Source organism: Danio rerio, chromosome 3 (assembly GCF_049306965.1).
Source record: "Danio rerio strain Tuebingen ecotype United States chromosome 3, GRCz12tu, whole genome shotgun sequence".
Taxonomy (NCBI): Eukaryota; Metazoa; Chordata; class Actinopteri; order Cypriniformes; family Danionidae; genus Danio; species Danio rerio.
Genome location: NC_133178.1, coordinates 26,618,376 through 26,624,375, shown reverse-complemented (window position 1 = coordinate 26,624,375; position 6,000 = coordinate 26,618,376). Strand labels below are relative to the sequence as shown.

Sequence of the window (6,000 nt, the reverse complement as noted above, 5' to 3'; positions counted from 1 at the left end):
TCGGCTGAATGATTATCGATTCCATAATGCCGCCTACTGGCAGTCATGGATGGCAGCATTAATGCTATGGAAAATCAATTTAACTAGTGAAAACACATTTTTTACTATGCATTTTTATATTTGTAGAATTTGAATCCTTGTTATCAAGATATAACAAAATGTCATTATTGAAATCAAGAATTAACATATTTACTATTGGAAATATAGTTAATTGAACTTTAAGGTGAAACACTGCAAGAAACAACCCAAAAAAAAAAAAAAAAACAGTTTGTCAATTTAGCGATTTTGTGCTTTTTGACTTTTCCAAGTGGTTTATCTTTAGTGAAATGTAAAGATTACACTTTTAATTGTTTCACAATTTATTAATTTGTAGATTTCAATTACTATAGATATATTTTTAAAAAGGCAGAGCCATAACTCTCCACATCAGCATCGCTTACCATCACAACTTCACAGCTGTATTCATATGCTAAAGGTTTTATGGTGCTGAATGTTCAAATAAAATTGGCCTTATGTATTCTGCAACAATACAAATTTAAAAAATTGTTGTGTATTTGTTTATTTTCTGGCTGTTCATTGTATTTTCTGAATTATGTTTCATTTTAAAAAGAGAATATCTTCTGAATTTTTTAATAATTTTTTAACTGGACTTCAGGTGTTCAGATTTGATTGCCATAATCTGCAAATCAGCGCATATTTCATTTGAAATTCTGCATTAAATGCATTTTTAAATAAAGCATTTTAGAAAACTTGAAATGAGATTTTTGTTTGCAGTGCATTTAATCAGTGCATTCCCTTACGAATGATACAAATTCATTATTTTAATAACAAAAAATAAATAAATATAATGTTTAACCCTTGATGCACTATAAAATAGGTAGAGAAAAAATAAACGGGTCACTTTAGACCCATGTAGTGCATCGAAGGTGTAAGAAAATAATCATTATCGGTATTATTACAATGTTAAGTATAGTTACCATGTCAAATTATTATAATAATGTCGCCCTTTCTTATTGGCAGTGATGCATCAGTGAACGAAATTTATAGTTAACGGCACCCTTAATTCAAATGATTCCAATCCCGGGTATGAATCAATACTAGACTGGAGCTTTTGGATGACATTATGGTAAATGTGAAGTGCTGAATGCACACAGCTGTGCTTTCTGTAAGCAAGCTGACATTTCCGGGAGCCGCAGGTCTCTTTCTATTGGCTGAAGTCCGTGGATCCCCCAACAAAACCCTCCTCTCGGGGAAAAGGCCAGACTTCAAATGATGTTTTAAAGTCCGACTGTGCTCCTCACTCTTTCTTTCTCCTCTTTTCTTTCTCGTGGTTCCACCGAAAACCTGCTAGGTTAAATTCTCGAACGTCAGACACGAAGGTGAGTCTTTAACCATTATCAAGTATCGTTAAATTAGCGGCGGAGAGTGTTGGGAAAGAGACGCTGCATCGCTTGCAAGCATGCGGTTTGTTTTGGTTTTTCATGAATCATAAGTTTATCGTACATTACACAGGTAACGGCACGAGCGGCTCGGTTTGCGTTATTGTAATCATTCTGGGCTATCGTGTTGGTTATGAACGCGTTTCATATGAAACACTGCAGCGGTATGAGACGGTATAACTGGCCTGCTGCATCGACTCGATTCCTCCATACGTCTCGCGCTCAGAACCGTTTGACAGGTCAGATCCAGTCGGAACCGGATACTGTTGCGCCTCAGTTCCACCAGCTGCTTTGTGTGCTGCAAGTTTTTATGTGGTTAGTCTCAGATTTGATGCTGATTCTGGCAAAAACAACGTAAGCCAAATGTGATATAAATACATTAATTTAATGGCTTTTCATAACATGCAGGTTTTGGTTTATATAATGGATCCTGACTGAAATGTCTTTGTTGAATAGACCTTGTCTGTCTGTCTGTCTATCTATAAACCAGATTAAAAAAATCTAAATAGTAGTTTTATTTAGTATTGGGTATTCAGTTTTAATTCGTTTTAATTTTAAAGCTGTAATGCAGAGATTATTGTAAATATTGCTGAAGTGATTTATTTAATCTGTAAAATCTATGAGGTTATTTAGAAATAAATCATTGTGGAAAAGCCACGAAAAGAAAGCCTGTTTGTTCATCATTAGCCAATCAGATGTTGTCTGGGTTGTACTGCAGGTTGCTGTTGAACGCACATGCTGTTTCTTGCACATCCATGTGAGGTGTTGTTTACATGTTCAGCTGCTCTTGATTCATGTGCTGTCATCATCTCAGGTAGACATGATCTTAGACTTGTCAATTTTCCCTCATGTGTCTCGAATATCTTTGTGAGTGACTATGTTTTGTTTAATTTGAACCATATATCAAATTCAGTTAATGTTTCATCCTACATTGAAATAAAAATGCTGCAATATTGTTGCAAACAATTTATACAAGTTAAATTTAAACAATCAAATTTGTTTAAGTTCAGCCCAAATAAATTGTTTGTAATCACTTAACGTTATATATATATATCAAAGGAATCGTCTTTAAATATTTTTTTTCCAGGGTATAGTTGATGAACAATATTGTTAATGTGTCTGCTTATATTACAAGCTAATGTATATTTATATGGTTGCAAATATCAAAAAAGTAGATGAAACTAAATATCATAATAGTGATAGTCAGGAACTCTATTCATAGTTTTCTAAAAAAAAAAAAAAAGTTAAAGTTGTAAATTTGCATTTATCACTTAATACTTAATATGTCTAAATAATTAATATGTTAGTGTATGCTCCAGAAGTTTGGTAAAAAAATCTTTTGTACTCATTAGTTGCGGATATCTTTTACTTTCTCACGTACATGTTAATAAGGACATTTATTGTTGTTTTGTTTCTATTAATTTGTGTAATTTTTCCATTTCTTTATTGTTTTCAAACTGCAGATGAAAAATGGGTTTCTGCCCTAAATTTAACTTCACACTCAAACTAAATTTACAAGTAATTTTAACTTGCATCAATTAAACTGAAACATCTAAGTCATACAAATTTTGTCTTGTATTAAATTTAATATTTGATTACTGCGTCATAATATTTAAAAGTGTTCCCATGACCTGTCTACTAGGGCTGCACAATATTGTTTCAGCATCAATATTGCAATGTGTGTATCCGCAATAGCCATATCGCAGCATATGCAATGTGGAGTTGGGGTTATTATTGTTGATCAGCAGTGAAGAATGCACAGCTTTACATTACATTTGATTATTCAATAATAGGGGCAGGACAAAATGCATAAGGTGTCTCTTGTAATGACGGATTGAACATATATCAATGATGCAACTCTAAGAAATATATATGCGGTTAATAGAAGAAATACATCTTAACTTTTTTATCCATTTTTTTCCTCTTCCTTTACAAATGTTATGATATAGTGTGTGTGGTTTTCTTGTGATATTGCCGATTTCATCATCTATTATTATCGGGGCAAAATATGTTAATATCATATTGTTTTACTGTAACTGAATATCAGACTACTTATTTCCCTTATCTTTGCTCTCTTGTTTATTGCAACTTCTTTGTTTCACTCCTCTACAAGATTATTCCAATCAATCTAAGTTAATGATTTACTTTCAAATAGAGCTATTCTAGTCATCTGCCGAAGCTCTGGTCATATCGCAATATAAATGCAAGGTTCAACAATAAGGACTGCCTAATAGCCCGGGACCAGCTTGAGAGATGCCCAGTTGGGCCTGTGCTGCCTTGTCATATTTTAATTTGCCTGCAACTATTAGGCAATTGTGTGCAAATAGGGATGCAACGATTCTAGATTTTGGTTGTACAATTATATTCCTAGGGTTAAACATGGTTATTTGTTATGCATTTATTCTTTTCAAAATACTACTAGTTTAGAAAATCTTATGAAAACTTATATTTTAAAGTGTTGTTTATCGCTGCTCAGTAACTAATTAATACAGCACAAAATAATAATAAAATCAAACAATATACTCCCTTTCTCTTTGGACTTAAAACATAATTTAAACATAAGTAATAACTTTATACTGAATAAATAAATAGTTTTTTTGTCTAATGTAAATCTAAGCATCATATTAGCTAAGTATTTCTTTTTTAAACTGAACAAATGTAGTCAAAGACTGCTGAACCTCTGTCTGAAAGGCACGGTTATGCACACAAACCATTTGCCTTCATTGGAAATAATGAACTTGTGTGCGTAAAAGATGGAATATGTTAATGGCCCTTAGTTAAAAATCTCCTCAGCCATAGTTAAAATCAGCCTTCAATCCAGTGTGCTTGCGTATTGTGGACAAGCTCGAAACTTTAAACTAGTACACAGTTGGCATAACTTTTAGTTGCAGCAGTTTTGTTCCATACAGAAACGCTGTATTGAGAAGTCTTTACGATTAATTAATCGGGACTAATCAAGCTGTGGTTAATAGTGAAATTGGTTAATCGTTGCATCCCTACATGCAAATCTTAGAATCGAGAAACAAATTGTGTTTTTGAATGCTACCTCCTCTGTGAAGTTGTAAACACTATATTGCTTTTTGGTTCCTTTTATCTGATTGGGTGCCGTGAGAATGTTTTTTCTGTTTTTGCATAACCTAGTAAAAACCAGTACAGCGAAGAGATGGCAACATGACGGCAACATCAAATTATGAGGCTAAAAGAAAATGTCTGTTTCTGACGTTGTGAAAGCAGACATTTACATGGGTACAACACGGCGAAAAAATGAAGTGATGTTTTGCAGTTTGCCGTCACTTTTAAGTCAGCCACCTTTTGTTTTGCAATAAAATACCTGCACATTTTCCATACTGCTATAGTTTATTTAAACCAACATTTTAAATAATAACATTTTAATTAATAAATTTTAATTAGTAACATTTTAAAAATATTTAAATTCTAGATTCACAGACATTATTTTTGACACAAAAGTGGTAAGAAATAAGCAATAAACTAAGCAATTTTTATTTTTAAAATGTTATTATTTTTATCATATTTTTTTATTTATTTATTTGTGGGGCCAGTGACAATTTTGGCAGGGCAAGTAAAAATCTAAAACACTGGTCTAATCGGGCCAGTAGAAAATATCCTTAGCGTTAAACCCTGCCATGTCAGATTTTTCAATATCGTGCAGCCCTATTGTCTACTGTGCAAAAACAATTCAATTACACAAAATATTGGCAGTGGTTGAATTCCACACCCATACTGTCCGGGTATGAATTTGAACTATTGCGTATGTAAACTGATATTAAAATTTCACTTTACATGGTAAGGTTAATCAAACCTTTTAGTTAGTTACACCAACTCTTGATTAATATATTCTTGTATAACAGTTACAGTTAACAGGTTTGTAAACATTTATTTAAATGTTGTACAGTTTGTACAGCGTAGCACAAAGATTGACAGATAACTGACATGCTTAGTCATGTAATCGTGGAGCAGTTGTTCTGGAATGCTTTATTTATTTTTTTATTAAAGCGCATGAAAGCTTTTGTCTGTACATGCATGTTTGCACAAAAGCAGCTGTCATTCCTATGTGCTGTTGCAAATCAAATGCCCTGTTTTTACGATGCATTAGTGCTTAATCCTGCAATACTGTCTATGTCATGCTTTTGTTTTAAATGAATCAGCTACACGTTTCTTATTTTAGATGAATTGATATGCATGCAAGTTGCATTTAACCCACATCCTACTGCTTAAGTAAGATTTATCCTTTTAATAGCCTCCCAGTTTGCCCAGCAGAGGTTGTGTCACCCAGACAAGAACAACAGTCAGTCGAACAATTGTTTTCCTCCACTGGTTCCCTTGGCAACCGTCTTACAGTATTTTTCAGACTGGTGAGGTTTTACCTTCTCAGTCTTCCTGAATGGTCCTTTTTTCATAAGCCATTTATACAGAGATCAAATAAAGACTCATAATTCCTATTTCAACTTCATAACCGTTTTTTACTGACTGTTTGTATTAGTCATCTTTTCATAGCTTCCATATGCAATAGAGATTTTTAGATTCTTATCTTTGTAATGAA

The 6,000-nt window shown here is 33.0% G+C and overlaps 1 protein-coding gene across 11 annotated transcripts in view; it reads left to right on the top strand.

The window, feature by feature from the left end:
* The first annotated feature begins 1,232 nt into the window (after positions 1-1,232).
* Positions 1,233-6,000, top strand: part of abat (4-aminobutyrate aminotransferase) — a 48,661-nt gene continuing 43,893 nt past the window's right edge. For 5 of the 11 annotated variants that reach the window (XR_012397821.1, XR_012397820.1, XR_012397818.1 and 2 more), the window contains exon 1: positions 1,261-1,379. The gene's annotated coding sequence lies outside the window, so the exon portion shown is untranslated. Of the gene's footprint in view, positions 2,254-6,000 lie in introns of all 11 variants that reach the window. The other 6 variants (XR_012397837.1, XM_073937446.1, XM_073937438.1 and 3 more) reach the window with 5 other exon arrangements.